This window comes from Acinonyx jubatus, chromosome A1 (assembly GCF_027475565.1).
Source record: "Acinonyx jubatus isolate Ajub_Pintada_27869175 chromosome A1, VMU_Ajub_asm_v1.0, whole genome shotgun sequence".
Classification (NCBI taxonomy): Eukaryota; Metazoa; Chordata; class Mammalia; order Carnivora; family Felidae; genus Acinonyx; species Acinonyx jubatus.
This window is the reverse complement of record NC_069380.1, coordinates 199,971,354-199,995,098: the sequence shown is the minus strand read 5'-3', so window position 1 is coordinate 199,995,098 and position 23,745 is coordinate 199,971,354. Positions and strand designations below refer to the sequence as shown.

Genomic DNA, 23,745 nt, shown 5'->3' with positions numbered 1-23,745 from the left:
AATGTCCAGAAGTGAGTATGGATTCAGTGCATGAGCTCATGCTGGGTGTGTGGGAGCACTGCTGGCCTAGAAATCATTAGGAAGAAGAGCTGTTCTGAAGGCCTGAACACCTGTGGTATATAGGGCACAGGTGGCAATCTGGCAACTGTTAAGCCTGGCCTTTTGAGTCATGGCCAAAACTCAATTTCGGTAAATCTATTACCCATACATATGCCCTATTTTCCTAATAGATTTCACTCAGATATGGTAGTTTTCTGTTTAGCTTCCTTATGTTATCACTTACTACATTTGTTAATGGAAAAAAAAAATACTGTTCCAGGAAAATATCCAAGAGCAATTGATTGGTTTGTACTTCAATGCAGGCTTTCAAATAATGAGTTTACTTCAAGTAAGTGATGACTTCATGGCATGTAAATATCTCCCATGCACGCTTTATTCCAGTTCTTTTTACTTAAGGCATATGACTGTCGATACTGTTAAACTCGGAATGAAAACCATGTTCTTTCCCTTCCTTATCGTCCCCAGTTTTCTGATTTGTCTCCCCTCTTGGATGTCCAATTAAAAATTTGAGGAGATTACTATGAAAATGAAAGTACAGACAACAATGACAATGTGAAATTTTTGTCTTCTTAAAAATTATGACTAAGCAATAAAATTGTTTCCATCGTGTTTGAATCACTGCAAATAATTTCTATTTTATAAATTTTCAACAACTTGTGCAATAGGGAAGTATTTATATATATATATGTTTCCACTTTAGACTTAGGTTAATTTTAAAGCTATAAAAACAAAAATGTAAGAAGGGAAGTATTTATATTTTAACTAAACCAGCAATTCAATAATGCCATAGAATAGGGATTAATTTGTAATTTATCTTTTCTAAAATGATCACCTCTATTTTTCCATAGAAAAGTCAAAAGGAAATTATTCACATACTTAGAGAAAAATAAAATTTATGGTTAGAAAAGAAGAAAGTTGGAAGACAATAGTGCTGTGGTTCTCACTTTTGTACACCAGGGAAGATCCAAAAGGTCAAGATTAAGTATTCCTAAATCAGGGAGCTGTATTCTCATTCCTGGTGCAGAGGATAAAGATTGGTAACAGACGAGTGTGGACAGATAGCATCAGCTAATTCCCTGTCATCAGAAACAGATTTGGAAATTATGCTGCTACATGGATTTTGTAATATGAGGAATCATAGCTATTATATATTGATTAATTCTAAGTGCTTACATTTAACCCTCAAAGAGCATCAAGATTGTTATCCAATTATCTCCATTTCACATATGAGTAATCGAAGAGTTACGGAAATTAGGTAATTTAACTAAATTTTATCCAAGCTGGAAGAAGTGGAACCATATTTCAAATCCATTCTGTTTATTGCTAAAACCTTGGTTTTGAAGCAACATCACAGGGAACTATTCTGCTAAGAATCATATAAAAGATAAATATTACATGTGATGTTAAATAAAAGATGCACCCCTCAGGGATGTATCCAGAATTATACACCATCAAAAGTTGTTGCACTAGCTGTATCTCCATACTTCATGTGGGAATTATCATCGTCTATCATTGATGACACATACCCAGGGTGAATTTTTAAGCCATTCAATAAAATCAGTAACAAAGCTATTAAAAAACAAAATGAAACTCTAACAAATAAATGATGAAGAATTAATTATTTTACTATAGTTATGTAGCACAGCCTAAATACAGGACTTATCTCCATGTATGACAATTATTTCTCATCAAAATCTTTAATGTGTAACTTAAGTGAAATATTTTAGGACTATTGTAAAGGTATATTATTATAAGAAATGATATAGTATAGGAATATATATATCTATCTATATACATACATATAAAATTATATTTGTGTATATACAGTTAAAATCTTTCCATTTTTAAATTAAAGGGTAATTTATATAAATCTTCAAATATGAGCACAATAAATGGCAGTAAACAGTCAAATTATCTATGTACAGATATTCACAATTATCCTAGTTGTCCAAAGGCCAATCTCTGCTGTCTACTTTTAATTATTATCTCTTTTATATTTCCATTTGTGTTCCCTTTGAATTCATCAGGCATCTCACATTTCCTTTATCAGTAATTGTTTCTTACTTTCTTAAGCTGTACAATTGCAAAAGATATATTAAAACTTTGAACATTCTTCTACCTAATGCCAAAATAAGTTGGAATGACAATGTCACTACATTAACATCTTTAGGTCCTTGTCCACAGACTGTTCAACAGTGCTGAAAAATGTTTCTAAATAATGTACTTAAAATGAAACTCTAGTGTGTAGTATCAGTAGATGTTTAAGATTTTGAAAATGGTGAGTATACATTTTTTGCCATGCTTTGCACTTTGTGAGTTTAGACATGAATAAAAGTTTTATGTAGTGACTCACACTCAGGCTTTCTTAAAAATATTTCTTGTTCAATATCAAATACATTTTTGATAACAGCATAGTACATTTAAAAGGTCAGTAAGAGGATGGAAATTGTGCAGAATCAGCTCTATAAATCCTTTCGGTTAGAGCAATGTATGGTGGCCCAATCACTGTTTTTGATATATCTAGGCCATTTCAAAATCAAAACGCATATTCTGTCAGAGCTTTTCCCTAATGCGAACATCTCAAACATGAAAATCTGTTGCCATCAATGACTTTTAAAAGATATATGTACACGCACAAGGGCATTTTCTGATTTTTTTTCTAGGAAAATAGGGTGACAGAGAAGAAACACAGGTCTTGAACTGGAAATACTAATTTGGCTTTTGCTATTTTGAAATGATAGAACACAACTAATTTTTATACTTATGAGAAGACGGTCTGTGAATATAGTAATCTTGGCTGGAGAGTATGTAACATGTATTAAATAAGGATTGTCTAAATTTGGATGAAACCATAAGACTTACCAACAACATCTGCCATTATCCCTTATTTAAGTCTTGGCTCAAAGTTTCATTTCACTGAGGCCTTCCCTAACCACCTGGCCTATTACTACAAACTGCTTTCTCCCAACACTACCCAACACCCATGCTCTCACATTCCTGATCCTCTTACCTTGCTTTTCCTTTTTTTTTCTTTTACATAAAACTTGTGATTTCATAATATTATGTAATTTACTTTTTATTGTGTTTATTTCTGTATGCCTCTCCATAAAATAGAAACTTCATAGGAATGGGAACATTTTTTCTCTTTTTTTCACAGAAGGATCCTAAGCACTTAAACACTAAAAGGCACTTAACAGTAAGTCAATATGTGTTTATTAAAAGACAAAGACTATTTTGCATTGAGGAAAATTGAACAAAAATATTTAATTTTCTCATGTTACAGCAAGTCGTATCAATCAAAGGACAGGGACAGTTTATAACCTGTTGTAATATAAAAATAATACAAGTCAGTTGTACTTTCATTGAATTGTGGATAATATTACTTTAAAAGACATGGTGCTTTTCCATATTATCATAAAAGAGATTAAAAGGCTCTTGGGGTTTATCAGAGTTCATAAAAATTGATCTTTAAAATCTGCTGTAATACTTTCACATGGGGAAAATGAAAGAACTTGAGAGACTCCAAGGGTTACAGTTCTATTTTGCTTGAAAATGATGTGGCAAGTTAGAGAATACTGGGGAAAGTATCCAGAACCCTATAAGTGTGTGATAAATAACATCCCAGCTACCGTGATTCCTCCATCTATCCCTATGCTTAATGTTCAAGTATTTTCATTTAGTCTATGATTTGACACTGAGTGTTGTGAACCATATTCTATAAAGAAATTAAGGAGCTGTAACCATTCAAAGCTCATGTCAAAGGTTTGGGTTAGAACCTCTAGCCTTAAAGCTTTATTATACAATTCACCAGGTACTGAATGCTTGCAACAAAAACAAATCATATTACATCTTTGCCCTCAAATATTTAATGATGTTTTCGGAAAGCCTGACATATACCTAATTGATTCTGACATAGGTAAGGCCCTAAGATCTTCCCTAAAAGGGAATAATTAACCTTGAGTTGAGAAGAGTGAGCGACGTTGCCTATGGGCTTCACAGAGTAAGATATTTTATTTGAGTTGCAGTTTAGAGTAGGATTTCACAGAGAACAAGGCTGAGGCATAGCATCAAGTTTCTGAGATATGAAATGCCATTGTATTTTGAGGGAAAGTCAATTTTGTGTGATGAGAAGCCAGGCATTTAAGAAAAATATAAGCCCTATGAATGAAAAGAGAAGCTGAAGTGAAAAGCTATGGAACTCACCAAATAGCATTTAGATTTTATTCTGGAAGCAATAGTGGGGAATTCCTAAAGAACTGTAATAGGAAAATAAAGTCATATTTGGACCAATTCTAAAAAAAAAGTGTTTTTCTGATAATAAATAGCTTGACAAGTGTACAATGCCTGCAGGGCTATAGAAGTTAGGTGATTCTTCAGAAATCCCATGCATCTCCCACAGTATTAAAGGAGAAATCAAATATATACACAAGGAGTAAGGCCCAACAATCAGTGATTGAAGTGTCCACCACCCCTAAGGCAACCAGCTTAAATTTCTCCAATCAAGGCACAAAATATTGTGGTATGATGAGCCTACGATGCATCAACCTGTTATGTGCCGGGCACTCTTTGTGATGAGTGCACCAAGATATGCTCCCTAGTCTCAAGAAGTTTCAGAAACTGATGAGACATGGAATAGTATCTTGAAGCATGAAAGCTAAATAGATGAAACATGGCAACAAGAAAATTTGAAACACAGGGAGCAACATGAAAGTATGAGAGAATTGCTCATTTGGAAACTGTAAGGAAATTCAGTAGAACTAGATCATAGAATTCCAACAGTGCAGGGACAAAGAAATAAATGTGTAAGATATGCATAGTCAGGAATCAGACCATGTTGGGATTGGCCTTGCTTATAGATTAACCATGAATTCATGCTTTTCAGAATTGGTTGGTCCCTCAGTGATGCCTGACAAGTGTAGAGGTCACAGCTACTTTACTTAATACATACAAAAATATTACTTATTCCTAAACAGTTATTTCAAACTTTTGCATTTTCTTCTAGCCTCCTTGGGTCTTCCTCCTTCTCAGCATTCTAACACCAACAACAAAAGGATTTTGTTATTTTCTTCTCAGAAACAAATTGTGATGCTACAATTCCCAGTCAGCCCCTACCCATTCGTTATCCCTCCTCCCCAGTGGTCCCTGCTGTTGCTGACATAACCATCATTATTAAGTTGTTTAATAACCAAATTTCTTACTATTCATACTCTTTTCTCAGTGGAAGAGGAACCTCTCCTTTCATCCAATATATGGATATACCTCTACCTTTGCCCTAGAATCAATCCCATCCTTTCCTATTTACACTTGACCTTTCTCTACCAATCATTCTTTGCCTAGCCTGTTACACTCCCTTTTCCTTCTCAAGTGGCTACTACACATATGAGCTTATTCAAGGATCTTCCATCTTCAACAGAAAGCCTTCTGTCATATCGCCCACATACCCACCCTTGGCTTCTCTGCCTTCCCAACCTTTTCTATAAGAAACCATTTTCACCTGAACTTACTGGGGTTTGGCTTCCACCATCCTTTTCACTGAGCCATTTTTCAACAAGTTTCAACCATAACACTGGTCTATATGTGAAAATCACAAATCAGCATACATTGCCCCAGAACTCTAAAATATTATTTGAGATACATATTTTGAAGTCACTTTTTATTTCTAGAAAAGTATATAGGCTAACTCTTATCTAGTAAGCCTTGCCATGTAAAACCTTACCCAAAATCATTCTTAAATTTATCTCTTGATGTCGTACAAGGTTTGCACAAAATGTTACCCATGCTCCAAATAATACATAAGACTTTGGGGATTTTATCCTAATTCTTCTGAAACTGTGTCTGGGACTTGTTTTTCAGGGGCCTTTAGCCTATCTTCTGTGTGCTCAGATCTTCACCCTATCCAACCCTTTGCCTCCTGTTCACAGCCTCTCTGGTCACTTGGTAAGTTGCTTAACTTCCTTGAACTTTTTTGACATCCTGTGAGCTCATTCGTTTGTTCATTAATTCTTTCATTCTTCCAATATTTAACGGGTGCCATTATAAGACATGTGCTTGGCCATGGATTATTCTGAATAACATAGTTCTGACCCTTTGGGTCTCGTGTCAGCTGGGAAAATCAAAGGCATATTGTGAGGAACAAACAAAGAAACTAATGTACACAAATGCTTTATGGATTAAAACTGTATTTCTTAGAGAAATGTTACAGTGAGTCTATAAGAAGGTAAGAAAGTAGAGAAAGTGAGGCTTAATTTATTTGTTTTTTCACCCATCCCAAGATCTGACACAGGCCTTCTGGATGATTAATAAGCACTGCCTACATACAAATAAAATAGCTTTGCCATGTTGACACTTAGAACATTTTGTCAGAAGTTAGATATATGTAACCAATTATAACAAACCAAGAAAACATTTAAATTGATCTCACCTCTTCTCCTGAAAATTTTAGACTATCACCGAATTTCTGGGCACTGGAATCATACTACACAAGCAGTTGATAACTTCTGATACCTAACATTGGGCCATAATGAGTGTCAGACCAGCTGCTCTCTCATATGATACCTAGGAACCACGAAGAGCATCTAACCCATATTTAACCAGAAAGCATTTCTTAAAAGAGCCCCTTCAGTATGAGAAGTACAAGCCCTAGAAAAAAAATATTCAGTAGGTTTGACAAATAAGCTCAACCAAGGTTTGACACGTCCTTTGACTTCTTTAAATGAAAGAATATGTGTTTTGAAGTAAAACCCTTTCTATCTGTGCATGCCAAGTTCTTTTCCTAAAACTGCGGGACTCTAGGGTTGCCAGCAATTGTTCTCTATTTTTAAAATAACAATATTACAGGGGCACCTGGGTGGCTCAGTTGGTTGAGCGTCCGACTTTGGCTCAGGTCACAATCTGATAGCTCGTGAGTTCGAGCCCTGTGTCGGGCTCTGTGCTGACAGCTTGGAGTCTGGAGCCAGCTTTGGATTCTGTGTCTCCCTCTCTCTCTGCTCCTCCCCGACTCACACTCTGTCTCTCTCTCTCTCAAAAACAAATAAAGACTAAAACATTTTTTAAATAATAATATTATATTACACTTTAGTAAATTTCTCTCTAGATTGTAAGTACCTCCCCCCCCCATACCGGATTTTTATTCTCAGATCAACCTTTAGAGGAATGAGAAGCAATTAGAGAATGGACAGCTCTCAAAGGTCAATGGATTGGCTGAGCTGGGACCTCCATGTGACTTAACATAACTTCGAATCCAGTATAACCTATAAAATATTCCACATTTTATATGTAAAATATAGAGAGGATTATTCTTTCTTATGTTTCATAACAAAACAATTGTAGACTACTTCTCACAAAGATTTTTATGAAAGATTTTGCTAGCCACACTGTGTATACACTGAGACTGAACATGGTCTACTGAGTTTTTATAGTTTAGTTGACTCTCTTTTTCTAAGTATTGAATTTCTCCTTTGTAATTAAATGATAGATTTTAATTTACATACATGTGTGTGTATGTATGTATGTGTATGTATATATATATATATAGAGAGAGAGAGAGAGAGAGAAAGGGAGACAGAGGGAGAGAGACAGAGAGAGAGACAAAGAATGGAAGAGAGAGAGATTTATTTTAGTTGCTTCAGTCACTCAGAAAAAAGGAATGAGGCCTCATGATCACCTGAAAGTGTAAAAAATTTTTAATAATAGAATACCACTAATGATCTAGAATATTTTGTACTCTAACAAAATAAATCTATTTTGTTTCCAAAAATGATATTTTAAAGTATCTATCGCCATGGTTTCCCCTATTAATGCAGCATTTTTATATATTCCTTTTATACAAACAGAAGTTTACAGACTAAAATATATATGCTTTCTAAAAATTCATAAAAATTTACAATGATAAATTCCAATATTTTGTTTACCTTTAGTATTTTCTTTCTCTTTTTTTAAGTTTATTTTATTTATTTTGAAAGAGAGAGAGAGAGAGAGACGGGAGGAAAGAAAGGAAAAGACAATTCCAAGGAGGCTCTTGTGCTGTCAGCATGGAGCCTGATGCAGGCTCAAACTCACAAACCATGAGACAATGATCTGAGCCATAATCAAGAGTCAGACGCTTGGGGCGCCTGGGTGGCTCAGTCGGTTAAGCGTCCGACTTCAGCTCAGGTCACGATCTCACATCTGTGAGTTCGAGCCCCGCGTCGGGCTCTGGGCTGATGGCTCAGAGCCTGGAGCCTGCTTCTGATTCTGTGTCTCCCTCTTTCTCTGCCTCTCCCCCGTTCATGCTGTGTCTCTCTCTGTCTCAAAAATAAATAAGCGTTAAAAAAAAATTAAAAAAAAAAAGAGTCAGACGCTTAACTGATTAGCGACCCAGGTGCCCTTAGCATTTTCTCTTCACAACCTACTCTGTTGATAACTTTTCTAGAGCTACACACACACACACACAAATGCTAGCACATACCAAGACATACAAGCAAAAACAAAACACTGGATTTGTCATTTTGAAATATTGGTCAATATTTGGCAATTACATTATCTATTTTGTAGTACACATATTATATAAAATATTATAGTGTTAATAGACATCTACCATTGAAATATGGGAAAATCATGCCATGGATGTTAACATAAACAGTGATACAGATGATATTTCATAGAAATGATAAATTCACTCAAAATTGGGGCAATTTTGGGGACAGCAGTGTGTCTCATTTGGTTAAGCATCCAATTCTTGATTTCAGCTCAGGTCATGATCTCACTGGTTGTTAGTTCAAGCCCCACTTTGAGCTCTGTGCTGACAGAACAGAGCCTGCTTGGGATTCTTTCTCCCTCTCTCTCCCTGCCCATCCCCTGCTCACATCCTCTCTTCTCTCTAAATAAATAAACGTGCTCACTTTGGCAGCACATATACTAAAATTGGAACGATACAGAGAAGTTTAGCATGGCCCCTGTGCAAGGATGACATACAAATTCGTGAAGTGTTCTATATTTTTGTCATGAGGAGCTAAAAAATGCTATAAATGAGGTGCAAAATAAAATGGAGCAGCCATAGCATGGACTGAAAGGCAGAGGAGACAATAGATGAATTAGAAAGTAAAATTATGGAAAAAGAGGAAGCTGAGAATAAGAAAGAAAAAAAATCCAGAAGTATGAGGGGAGAATTAGAGAACTAAGCAATGCAATCAAATAGAACAATATCTGTAACAAGAATTCCAGAAGATCAAGAGAGAGAAAAGGGCTGAAGGTGTACTTGAACAAATCATAGCTGAGAACTTCACTGATCTGGGGAAGGAAAAAGGCATGGAAATCCAAGAGGCACAGAGAACTCCCTTCAGACGTAACTTGAATCGACCTTCTGCATGACATATCATAGTGAAACTGGCAAATTGCAAGGATAAGGAGAAAATTATGAAAGCAGGTAGAGATAAACACGCTCTAGCTTACAAAGGTAGACACATAAGAATAGTAGCAGAACTATCTACCGAAACTTTGCAGGCCAGAAAGGAATGGCAGGAAATCTTCAATGTGATGAACAGAAAAAATATGCAGCTGAGAATCCTTTATCCAGCAAGTCTGTCATTCAGAATAGAAGGAGAGATATAGGTTTTCCCAAACAAACAAAAACTGAAGGAATTCATCACCACTAAACCAGCCCTACAAAAGATCCTAAGGGGGATTCTGTGAGCAAAATGTTGCAAGGACCACAAAGTACCAGAGACGTCACTACAAGCATGAAACCAAAGGACATCACAATGACTCTAAACCCATATCTTTCTATGATAACACTGAATGTAAATGGACTGAATGCTCCGACCAAAAAAACCTAGGGTATCAGAATGGATAAAAAACAAACAAACAAACAAACAAGACCCATCTATTTGCTGTCTACAAGAGACTCATTTTAGACCTGAGGACACCTTCAGATTGGAAGTGAGGGGATGAGAACTATCTGTCAGGCTACTGGAAATCAAAAGAAAGCTGGACTAGCCATACTTATATCAGACAAACTAGACTTTAAATTAAAGGATGTAACAAGAGATGAAGAAGGGCATTATATAATAATTACAGGGTCTATCCATCAGGAAGAGAAAACAATTATAAATGTCTATGTCCTGAAATGGGAGCCCCCAAATATATAAAACAATGAATCACAAACATAAGCAACCTTATTGATGAATTGAATGTGGTAATTGCAGGTGACTGTAATACCCCACTTACAACAGTGGATAGATCATCTAGACACAGGCTCAATAAAGAAACAAGGACCCTGAATGATACATTGGATCAGATGGACTTGACAGACATATTTAGAACTCTGCATGCCAAACAGAATATACCTTCTTCTCGAGTGCACATGGAACATTCTCCAAGATAGATCACATACTGGGTCACAAAACAGCCTTTAATAAGTATAAAAGAGTTGAGATCAGACCATGTACACTTTCAGACCACAATGCTATGAAACTTGAAATCAACCACAGGAAAAAGTCTGGAAAACCTCCAAAAGCATGGAGGTTAAAGAACACCCTACTAAAGAATGAATGGGTCCACCAGGCAATTAGAGAAGAAATTAAAAAATATATGGAAACAAATGAAAATGAAAATACAACAATCCAAATGCAGTGAAGGCAGTCCTGAGAGGAAAATACATTGCAATCCAGGCCTCTCTCCAGAAAAAAGAAAAATCCCAAATACAAAATATAACAGCACACCTAAAGGAAATAGAAGCAGAACAGCAAAGACACCCCAAACCCAGCAGAAGAAGAGAAATAATAAAGATCAGCGCAGAAATAAACAATATAGAATCTAAAAAAAAAACTGTAGAGCATATCAATGAAACCAAGAGTTGTTTTTTTGAAAAAATAAACAAAATTGATAAACCTCTAGTTAGGCTTCTCAAAAGGAAAGGGAGATGGCCCAAATAGATAAAATAATGAATGAAAATGGAATTATTACAACCAATCCCTCAGAAATACAAGCAATTATCAGGGAATACTATGACAAATTATATGCCAACAAATTGGACAACCTGGAAGAAATGGACAAATTCCTAAACACCCACACACTTCTAAAACTCAAACAGGAAGAAATAGAAAACTTGAACAGACCCATAACCAGCAAAGAAATTGAATCGGTTATCAAAAATCTCCTAACAAATAAGTGTCCAGGACCAGATGGCTTCCCTGGGGAATTCTACCAGACATTTAAAGCAGAGATAATACCTATCCTTCTCAAGCTGTTCCAAAAAATAGAAAGGGAAGGAAAATTTCCAGACTCATTCTATGAAGCCAGCATTGCTTTGATTCCCAAACCAGACAGAGACCCAGCAAAGAAAGAGAACTACAGGCCAGTATCCCTGATGAATATGGATGCAAAAATTCTCAACAAGATACTAGCAAATAGAATTCAACAGCATATGAAAAGAATTATTCACCATGATCAAGTGGGATTCATTCCTGGGATGCAGGGCTGGTTCAACATTCACAAATCAATCAATATAATATATCACATTAATAAAAGAAAAGATAAGAACCATATGATCCTGTCAATCGATGCAAAAAAGGCCTTTGACAAAATTCAGCAACCTTTCTTAATAAAAACCCTCGAGACAGTCGGGATAGAAGGAACATACTTAAACATCATAAAAGCCATTTATGAAAAGCCCACAGCTAACATCATCCTCAATGGGGAAACACTGAGAGCTTTTTCCCTGAGATCAGGAACATGACAGGGATGTCCACTCTCACTGCTATTGTTTGACATAGTGTCGGAAGTGCTAGCATCAGCAATCAGACAACAAAAGGAAATCAAAGGCATCAAAACTGGCAAAGATGAAATCAAGCTTTCACTTTTTTCAGGTGACATGATATTATACATGGAAAATCCGATAGACTCCACCAAAAGTCTGCTAGAACTGATACATGAATTCAGCAAAGTCACAGGATACAAAATTAATGTACAGAAATCAGTTGCATTCTTATACACTAATAATGAAGCAACAGAAAGACAAATAAAGAAACTGATCCCATTCACAATTGCACCAAGAAGCATAAAATACTTAGGAATAAACCTAACCAAAGATGTAAAAGATCTGTATGCTGAAAACTATAGAAAGCTTATGAAGGAAATTGAAGAAGATATAAAGAAATGGAAAAACATTCCGTGCTCATGGATTGGAAGAATAAATACTGTTAAAATGTCAGTACTACCCAAAGCTATCTACACATTCAATGCAATCCCAATCAAAATTGCACCAGCATTCTTCTTGAAGCTAGAAGTAATATTGAAGAAGACCAAAGACGGAGGCATCACAATCCGACTTTAACCTCTACTACAAAGCTATAATCATCAAGACATCATGGTATTGGCACAAAAACAGACACATAGACCAATGGAATAGAATAGAGACTCCAGAATTCGACCCACAAAAGTATGGCCAACTAATCTTTGACAGAGCAGGAAAGAATATCCAATGGAAAAAAGTCTCTTTAACAAAATGGTGCTGGGAGAACAGCAACATGCAGAAGAATGAAACTAGACCACTTTCTTACACCATTCACAAAAATGAACTCAAAATGGATAAAGGACCTGAATGTGAGACAGGAAACCATCAAAACCCTAGGGGAGAAAGCAGGAGAAAACCTCTCTGACCTCAGCCGCAGCAATTTCTTACTTGACACATCTCCAAAGGCAAGGGAATTAAAAGCAAAAATGAACTATTGGGACCTCATGAAGATAAAAAGCTTCTGCACTGCAAAGGAAACAAACAACAAAACTAAAAGGTAAGTGACAGAATGGGAAAAGATGTTTGCAATGACATATCAGACAAAGGGCTGGTATCCAATATCTATAAAGAACTCACCAAACTCCACACCCGAAAAACAAAAACTCCAGTGAAGAAATGGGCAGAAAACATGAATAGATACTTCTCTAAAGAAGACATCCAGATAGCCAACAGGCACATGAAAAGATACTCAATGTCACTCCTCATCAGGGAAATACAAATCAAAACCACACTGAGATATCACCTCACGCCAGTCAGAGTGGCCAAAATGAACGAATCAGGAAACTATAGATGCTGGAGAGGATGTGGAGAAATAGGAACCCTCTTGCACTGTTGGTGGGAATGCAAACTGGTATAGCCACTCTGGAAAACAGTGTGGAGGTTCCTCAAAAAATTAAAAATAGACCTACCCTATGAACCAGCAATAGCACTGCTAGGAATTTACCCAAGGGATACAGGAGTGCTGATGCATAGAGGCACCTGTACCTCAATGTTTATAGCAGCACTTTCAACAATAGCCAAATTATGGAAAGAGACTAAATGTCCAACAACTGATGAATGGATGAAGAAATTGTGGTTTATATACACAATGGAATACTACGTGGCAATGAGAAAGAATGAAATATGGCCTTTTGTAGCAATGTGGATGGAACTGGAGAGTGTTATGCTAAGTGAAATAAGTCATACAGAGAAAGACAGATCCCATATGTTTTCACTCTTATGTGGATGCTGAGAACTTAACAGAAGACCATGGGGAGGGGGGAGGAGGAAAAAAAAAATTAGAGCAGGAGGGAGCCAAACCATAAGAAACTTAAAAACTGAGAACAAACTGAGGGTTGATGGGGGGTGGGAGGGCAGGGAAAGTGGGTGATGGGCACTGAGGAGGGCCCTGTTGGGATGAGCCCTGGGTGTTGTATTGAAACCAATTTGACAATAAATTTCATATTAAAAAATAAAATAAATAAGTAAACATTTAAAAATTATAAAATTTGGACAATTTAGAAGAATGCAAATTTTCTTGTTTTAAAATTAATGTGTTCTAGCTAAGTCATGCTACATCATGTTGTGGCCATACTACAGATTTTAAAGCAAGTAGAAAGTTATGCCATTTTTCTGATAGATTTTTAACAGTGTAAAGACTCAATGATTCAGGTAAAAACTTATTGATTAATTCACTTAAAATTTTTAAGATTTTGTAAATCAAGTTTAAATTAATGTGTTTATTAAAAAGAAAATATTTATGAAGATTCTTATTTACCAGTCCTGGACACAAACAATTTTCACAGTGTCTAAAATAATACATAATATGTAGGGGCACTTGGGTGGCTCAGTCTGTTAAGCATCCGACTTCGGCTCAGGTCATGATCTCCTGGTTCATGATTTCGAGTTTCACATCGGGCTCTCTATGCTGTAAGCACAGAGCCCACTTCAGATCCTCTGTCCCCCTCTCTCTCTGCCTGTGCCCTACTTGTACACTCACTCACTCTCTCTCTCTTGCTCTCTCTCAAAATAAATAAACATTAAAAATTAAAAAAAATAGTAAGTAATGTGTACTATGTAGACATACGGGTGAAGGATTTTTGGATTAGGTGAATGGATATTAGATTTGGTAAAGTATCAACTTGTCATTTCACATTGTAGCTTCAATAACCTATAATTCTTGTTTAAAATTGGATTGCATTTGTGCAATAATGTGTCTGATCTTAGCACATAATTTAAACATTATTAGTCACCATGGTGATACAGCTTAAAAGTTTGCATAATCATAAATAAATCCTAAAATTAATAGCTTGGCCATATTACCTTAAATTCAATCTGTTAGTAGATGAAAATGACTTGGAAAAAATAATTTATGTTCTGTGAACTCACTGTTTTGCTTAGTAATTCTCAGTAGGGAGTGGCATGATTTTCTCCTCACTTTATTAAAATTCCTAATGACACTTTTTATAGAATTTAAGAAAATCTACATGTATAACTGCACAACTCTTCTTTTGATGAATTTTCCCCTTTTTATCATACTCTCTATCCTAATAGTTACTGTAAAATAAAATCAAATGCTATCAAGGAGAATAAAATGTCATAAATTGATGATGAGTAACATTACACAAGGTTTAACATGCAAACTGAAACTTGATTAGATGGCAGTTTCAAATGACTAAGTGGGCAGCAGAGCAAAATGATGGTTGATTAGAGTCTTCCCAGTGGCAATTTCTACTTTTACAGAGTAAAATACTAAATAATCCTGATTATACTATATTATAATTGTAACTAATTTCTTTACCAGTATGAAGCCAGCTGGAGTCAAGTTGCACTGGTCTGTGTGTGTGTGTGTGTGTGTGTGTGTGTGTGTGTGTGTGTGTTGTGTGTGGATGTGAAGGGCTAACAATCTTCCAGGGAGTAGTTCTTATATTTCCTAATAGTTTAAATGCTCTTATTTTCTTTCTCACCCACTGTATTATCTAGTGTATGCACAGGAAAGTATGCACCTTCACCTGGAAATCACAAATCTAGAAATAAGAACTAATTCCTTGTCTAGATATAAGCTCATATAAACAAAAATCCTGGAGATGACCTTTTGTTCCATTCTGTCTTTTCCAGTTTATATCCAAGCCAAGTGAGGGTTCTAATTTTAAAATACATCCAGACCTTAGCCTCTTTCACTACCTCTTCCACTAATAGCCTGGCCCTAACCATTCTCATCTATTGCCTGTGTCAGTACAATAATCCAGGCATCTGCCCATGTTTATACCATTAGCAATACAGCAGCCAGTTCACTAAAACCTGAGTCATGTCACACCATTCTTCAGAAATGTTTTTGCATTTATATATACCATTAATGAAGTAGCAGAGAGTAAAATAAGAAGTCAGTCCCACTTACAATTGTACCAAAACCAATAAGATACCAGAAATAAACCTAATCACAGAGGTGAAAGACCTGTACTCTGAAATGATAAAACACCAACGAAAGAAGTTAAAAATGACACAAATAAATGGAAAAGCATCCCATGCTCATAGATTAGAAGAACAAATATTGTTAAAATTTCTATACTATCCAAGAAATCTACATAACATATTTAATGCAGTCCTTATCATAATATCAGTAGCATTTTTCACAGAGCTAGAACAAACAATCCTAAAATGTGTATGGAACCACAAAAATCTCAAATAGCTAAAGCAACTTTGAAAAAGAAAAGCAAAGCTGGAGATATCTCAATTCTGGACTTCAAGTTATGTTACAAAGCTATAGTGATCAAAACAGTATGGTACTGGCACAAAAATAGACACATGGATCAACAGAACAAATAGAAAACTGAGAAATGAACCCATAACTATATGGTCAATTAATCTTAGACAAGCAGGAAAATGAAACCATAAAATCTTATAGGACAACACAGATAATAATCTCTTTGACAAAGGCTGTAGCAACTTCTTACTAGATATGTCTCCGGAGGCAAGAGAGACAAAAGCAAAAATAAACTACTGGCATTACATCAAAATAAAAAGCTTCTGCACAGTGAAGGAAACAATCAACAAAACTAAAAGGCAACTTCCAGGATGGGAGAAGATATTTGCAAATGACATATCTGATAAAGAGTTAGTATCCAAAATCTATAAATAACTTACTGAACTCAACACCCCAAATACAAATAATCTAGTGAAGAAATGGGCAGAAGACACAAATAGACATTTTCCAAAGAAGACATCCAGATGGCAAACAGCCACATGAAAAGATGCTTAACATCACTCATCATCAGGGAAGTGCAAATCAAAACTACAATGAGATACCACTGCACACTGTCAGAATGGCTAAAATTAACAATATAGGAAACAACAGATGTTGGTGAGAATGTGGAGAAAGGGGAACCCTCTTAAACTGCTTGTGGGAATGCAAACTGGTGCAGCCGCTCTGGAAAATGGTATGGAGTTTCCTCTTAAAAACAGAACTACCCTACGATCCAACATTGCACTACTAGGTATTTACCCAAAGAATACAAAAATACTAATTCAACAGGATACATACAGCCCAAATAGCAGCATTATCAATAATAGCCAAATTATGGAAACATTCCAAGTATCCATTGACCGATGAGTGGATAAAGAAGATGTAGTATATATATATATATATATGTGTATACATATATATATGTATATATATATGTATATATATATATATATACACACACACATACACAATGGAATATTATTCAGCCATAAAAGAAAATGAAATCTTGCCAATTCCAGGAGCATGTGTGGAATAGAGAGTATTACACTAAGTGAAATAAGTCAGTTGGAGAAAGACAAACACCACATGATTTCACTTACATGTGGAATTTAAGAAACAAAACAAAATAAGCAAAGGGGAAAAAAAGAGAGCAAGAAGGAGGCAAACCAGGGAACAGATTCTTAAGTATAGAGAACAAACTGATGGTTACCAGAGGGGAGGTGGGTGGGGAATGGGTTAAATAGGTGATGGGGATTAAGGAGTTCACTTGTTGTGATGAGCACCAGGTGATGTATAAAACTGTTGACTTTCTATATGGTATACCTGAAACTAATATTACACTGTATGCTAACTCACTGGAATTTAAATAAAAACTTAAAAAATAAAACATTTAAATGATCTCCCAAAGCAAGTTAGAAGTCAGTCTTTACGATGGTTTACAAGACACTAGAGCTACACTGCCCACATGTGGCTACTGAGCACTTGAAATATGTCTGGGCAAAATTGAAATATGCTGTATATATAAATTATACACTGAACTTCAAAGACTTAGAATGAAAAACTGTAAAGACTTAAAAAGTAAAACACTTTGTTAATACTTTTACATTGATTAAAACTGAAAATTTTATTTTGCATGTTTTGGAGTAAATAAAATACAACATTAATTTTATCTGCTTACTTTTGATTTTTACTTAAAATTTTTTTAAATGTAAGTATAATTAACATACAGTTTGGTGTGTAGAATATAATGATTCAACAATTCTGTACATTACTCAGTGCTCATCATGATAAATGTACTTGTAATCCACTTCACTTATTTCACCCATTTATCTGCTTATTTTTATATTTTTGTCATACATACTAAAAAATTAAAACTTACATATATGGTTATTATTTTTTTTCTCTGGAAATCACTGTACTAGGAGGTCTGGTGACAGTTGCTTCTCTGACCCTACCCCCTAATTCCTGCCTCATCTCTGGCTGAGCTGGGACCACACTGGCTTCCTTGTTCTTCATTCATTCCTTGTGTCAGGTTCACACTTGCCGAAGAATAATATCAAACTTTATGTGCCTTAAAGCTGGTAAATGGTGGGCCAATCAGGTAGCAAATTTTTGTGAACAATATATAGTCTTCTAGACACTGAAATTTTATAGTAAACATTATAGTCATATGTTCTCTGTACCCAAGGAGCCTGCATTCTAGTTGGGATATGTTATAATGCTTATAAAATGCAAATTTTAGAATCTTCATTCACTCAATATAATAATTGATTAAATATCTGAAACTTAGCAAACTACTGGAAAAAGAATGTAGAGTGTTTGCTTTGTAAAATATTGCCAAAGAAGTGAAGATGATTATTAAGATAGATTCAACAAAAATCTTTCTCTTTCTCTCTCTCTCTCTCAATCATACAAAACTATTACCCAGGTTTTATTTTCTCTGTAGAGCTTCTCTTTACCTAAAATTATTGTTTGATATTGTTAAATTGTATATTCCATTATTCTGCAACTAAATGTAGGGTTGATTCTAGTTTATCATAGCACATGGGAAACACCCATTACATATTTATTAAATGCACATATTAATTAAATGTCAAATATATTGCAATAATCATTGTAATTCAAAGGAAAATTAGTATCCTAACTGAAAGCGGAATTTGACTCTCTTGAAAGAGCAAATGAATATTGTGAATTTTAACAATTATGTCTTTGCTTAATTTTTTAAGTTATTCTGAACTCTAAAACAAATGGATGATTAAGAAGTAACTATTACGAAAATACTTACAATAAAGAGAGAAAAATGATAGTTAAAAACAGTTGAATGTTAATACATTATAACATATTACATTTATTACATATAATAAATCTTTTACATAATATAGATTCTTAAAAGCTTCTTATAAAACAAATGTAATCATAATATGCATCAATTATAATTAAACAATAGCAATAATCTGTGCCTCAGATAAACCTCACTGGCTACGATACTGCCACTGTGCAAAGCTGTATAATTAAACAACAAAATTATATAAACGGATATTTTTGGTGAAGCTTTATATAAGATAAAGATTTTTATATATACATTTTCATGCTTAGTTTTAATGATAATCAGGTTTTAATTGCATAGACTTAACATAATAACTGCTTTTATAATGGCATTTTTGACACTAATTTTATCATTAACAAACCTATTTTTTTTAATGTTTATTTATTTTTGGGAGAGAGAGAAAGAGAGAGAGCGAGTGCAAGCGAGGGAGGGGCAGAGAGAGAGGGAGACACAGAATCGGAAACAGGCTCTAGGCTCTAGGCTCTAAGCTGTCAGCACAGAGCCCAACAGGGGCTCAAAATCACAGACTGTGAGATCATGACCTGAGCCTCATTTGGATGCTTACCCAACTGAGTCATTCAGGCACCCCTACAAACCTATTTTTACCTGAAATTAACAGCACCTACAAATATATAATTTCATTCAAAATAATCTCACTTTGGGAGCCAAATAATAAAATGGATAGAGATGTATCATGAAAGTGAACACACAGTAATAAAAAATAAGTATTTTGTAAGGTCCTTACAATTATTTTAAACAACAGCTCATTATTTCAATCCTTCCTATCTCCTCAATCAAAATATGCTAAAAATCATGTCAATAAAAATAATATTAAGAATGCAACAGAATTGCCTGGGTGGCTTAGTTGGTTAAGCATCCGACTTCTGCTCAGGTCATGATCTCACTGTTTGTGAGTTCAAGCCTCCCGTCAGGCTCTGTGCTGACAGCTCAGAGCCTAGGGCCTGCCTCAGTTTCTGTGTCTCCCTCTCTCTCTCACTCTGTCCCTTCCCACTCATGCTCACTCTCTCTCTCTCTCTCTCTCTCTCTCAAAAATAAACATTTAAAAAAATTAAAAAAAGAAAGAATGCCTTGGAACATATTTGAGGTAAACAGGTATCCAAAAAGATATGTTTACTATGGAACAGGAAAATGATTATTGTGTTAACTTTCCAAAATGATTTAGAAATTTTTTTTCTTAAATTTTGAAGCATCTAGTGTCATCTAGGGGTTCTTGGATACCTTTTGGAATTTATATTACTACAAACAATCTAACAATATGCTTTATCTTTTTAGTAATTCAAATTATTATACTTAATCAAATACTTTGAACCATAACTGCTGATTCTTATTCTAAAAGAAAAATAATACGCATTTATTTTCTTAAGAATGTCACTAACCAGCAAATAAGGCTTGTACACATTGCTTTGAGATTTTTAATAATTATATGAATGTCAAGCAATGAAATAGCCAGTGATTAAATTGAAAGGGCAAATTGCAGGGACTCCTAAATCATTTTATCTTTCACAAGGACACACAGTGTAAGACCTTGAATTTTATTTTTCACAGCTCATTAAGACATATATAAATTTCCCATTAGGACATCAATAGTAATAATTGCTTACAGATTTAAAGTATATTAGCTCCAAGCATACCTTTGTCTGTATGTTAATAGTGCATTTCCATAAAAAAGTGTTTTAAATATCTGAAATTCCTGCTGATTGAGTAATATTACGTTAGTCTTAATAGCTGATAACACATGACTTAAAACATTTAAACAGTTCAAAAATTTATATCTTTTAAAAGGTAACTGTGAAGCCATTTCCTTGAGGTAAGCACTGTCATTAAGTTTCTTATATTTCTAGAATTCTTTATGTAACATAAATACTATGTGCACAGCATTTGCACACACATTACATATCCTTTTTAAATAAACATAAATAAGAATATTTATATGTGCTTTATTTACCTTGTTTTTCTCAATTATTATACCTTGAAAGGTTTTCTTTATTAACACACAGAAAATTGCTGCAATAGAGTTTTAACAGTTTAGTAGTATTTTAATATAGGGATGTCCTAACATTCATTTAACCACTACTCTGAAGATGAATACTACTTTTTCGAGGTAAACTAATTTAGGGTCCTAAATGGCATTTTGAAAATATAAATATAATCAAAGAAGTTAAAAAAATCAAATCTCACATATATTTCCATCTTCAAAAATCTACTCACTGTTAACATTCTAATTTTATAATCTTATTATATTTGTACAGTATAGGAACAGTTAGCATGAACTTCTGAGATTATGCATGGCTTATTAAAATCAGTTCATTTTCATTTACTTTGTTTTACCCAATAATGCACTCCTTGAGAGATCCTATCTTATTTATTATTTTATCTCTAGGCTTTAGGAAAAAAAGTTCAAAAATAATTTAAAAATACATTTATTTTAAATAGCTAAGAGTTCATTTAATGCTAGATTCTTGTTATGTTATTTTTCTAGGAAGATATTAAAATATTTAAACAGTCTTCTGAAAGGCAAAATTTCATATGTTTTTAGCATAGATTTACTAGAATGTGATTATTTTCCCTTTAAATCAGTCCCTAATTTCATTTGTTTTGGAATTGCTCCCTCAACCAGGTTGTAAATTTCAGGATGGAAATAATGTTTCATTAACTCTTCTCTTTCCCACACTGTTTGACAGAATTCAGACATATGTAAATTCAGGCATATGTAAAACTACAATGTATTGTTTGCATTATATTATATATAACGTAAATTTCAGGACTACTGTGCAAAAGCTACAGTATCATTTAGTGTTTACCAGTTGCAGTTGAAACATGTTTGAATAACCTCTTTAAAATTCAGAAGGATATGGTCTCACGAATTATAATCCAAGTGTACAGAAGGGATTCTACCATATACTACACTTTTATTTAATATATATCCTGAAAAATAACAAAACTAGTACTTTCGGCAAATAGATGAATTGTGGTTGATGTTGAACTGACATTAATGTGTAAATGAGGATAGCTAAGAAGGGGAAAAAGGGTAAAGGATATGTACAAAAGGCAATACTAAAAGAGAATCAGAATGGCCAACAAACACATGAAAAAGGTTGAATATCACTAATAATCAAGAATGAATGCAATTGCAAAGAGTAATGGGATCTACCATTTTTAATAATTAAGATAATACTAGGCCAAATAATTTTGACTCTATCCCTTACTAGCTATGTACAAGTTATTCAATGTTTATTTGCCTTTATTTTTACACTTTTATTTTTTTAATGTTTATTTATTTATTTTTGAGAGAAAGAGAGGGAGAGAGCAGGGGAGGAGCAGAGAGAGAGGAAGACAAAGAATCCCAAGCAGGCTCCATGATGTTAGTGGAGAGCCCCACGCAGGACTTGATCTCACGAAGGGTAAGATCATGACCTGAGACAAGATCAAGAGCTGGATGCTTAACCAACTGAGCCACCCACATGCTCTCATTTTCTCACTTTTAAATTCAGAATAATAACAGTATCCACCTAATAAAATTGCTAAGTAAATTAAATAAAACATCTAAAAGAAAGTCTGAGGACAGTAATAGGAGGTTAACAAAAAGAATAATAATAATGAACATTTAATAAATAAGTGAATGTTGAGTCAAGAGAAATTTTTATGTACTTGCATGTGAAAAAAATTGGCAATACTGAAGTAGAAATTGTCCAAACGTGTAAGTATTCGTATCGCAGTAATACGTATACCTATACAAAATTAGAAACGATGCAAATGTTGGTATATATGTACAATAGAAGATAACACAATAGTTAAAATGAATAAATAAAGTAAATAAATCAAAAGAATCAAACTTTTAGCTCTCCTTTCCTATAGGAAACATTGTAGGTGAACAGAATACTTGATGAAATGTTAAGTATTCAGTGAATACATGAAGAAAGAGTATGCTAATTAGAATTTCACTGTTTTGTGACCTTTAATGAAACAATGGATTTAGGCAGTGGCTTCTAACATCACAGAGAAGACGGTATGTTCCTTCTGATGTAAGCACACACCACCACTTGTGATAGAGTCTCGCCAAAAAAAAAAAAAATATCAAACGTGAATCTTACTACTAAGTTAAAGGAAATAAAGGGAAGATAACATTTTGACATTAGCACTCTCCAGACCTTGGGAAACTGAAGGCAAATGAATAGGCGTCTCCAACAAACACCAAAGGAAGGAGAGAGACAGAAAGAGAGACAGAGATAGAAACTGATTTTAGATCTACATTCAGACTAAATGATACTTAGGAGATATCTTTACCTGGATTCTGATTAGAAAAAAAGTTTTAAATGAAAAATAAAGGAAGACATGTGGGAAATGTGAGTACTGACTAATGAAAATAAAGAAATGGGAGTGGTGGGGGGGCACGCCTGGCTGGCTTCATGGGTGTAGTGGGTGACTCTTGATTTCAGGGTTGTAAGTTCCCGCCACAGGCTGGGTGTACAGATTACTTAAAAATAAAAGTTAAAAAAAAAAAAAAAAGAAATGGTTTAAAAAAAAAAATTTTAAGCTTTATTTATTTTGGAGAGAGAGAGACAGAGCATGAGTGGGGGAGGAGCAGAGAGAGGGAGACACATAATCGGAAGCAGGCTCCAGGATCCCAGTGGTCAGCAAAGAGCTCACCATGGGGCTCCAACCCAAGAACCATAATGTGATCATGACCTGAGTCAAAGTCGGATGCCTAACAGACTGAGCCACCCAGATGCCCCAAGAAATGTGTCTTTTTTTAAAGCACATTAATATTTTATTTTTTAACATCTTCATTTTTAATAGTTCAACTTTTAATAAGCCAAAATGGTATTCCACCTGGGATTTTTTCAT

At 34.6% G+C, this 23,745-nt stretch overlaps 1 protein-coding gene and 1 non-coding gene across 2 annotated transcripts in view; one reads left to right on the top strand and one right to left on the bottom strand.

Annotated features, from left to right (window-relative positions):
• HCN1 (hyperpolarization activated cyclic nucleotide gated potassium channel 1) overlaps positions 1-23,745 on the bottom strand; it is a 384,422-nt gene that overhangs the window by 205,967 nt on the left and 154,710 nt on the right. The window lies entirely within an intron of this gene.
• Positions 8,932-9,038, top strand: LOC113594961 (U6 spliceosomal RNA). Its single transcript, XR_003415444.1, has one exon. It is a non-coding gene; the product is annotated as a U6 spliceosomal RNA (small nuclear RNA).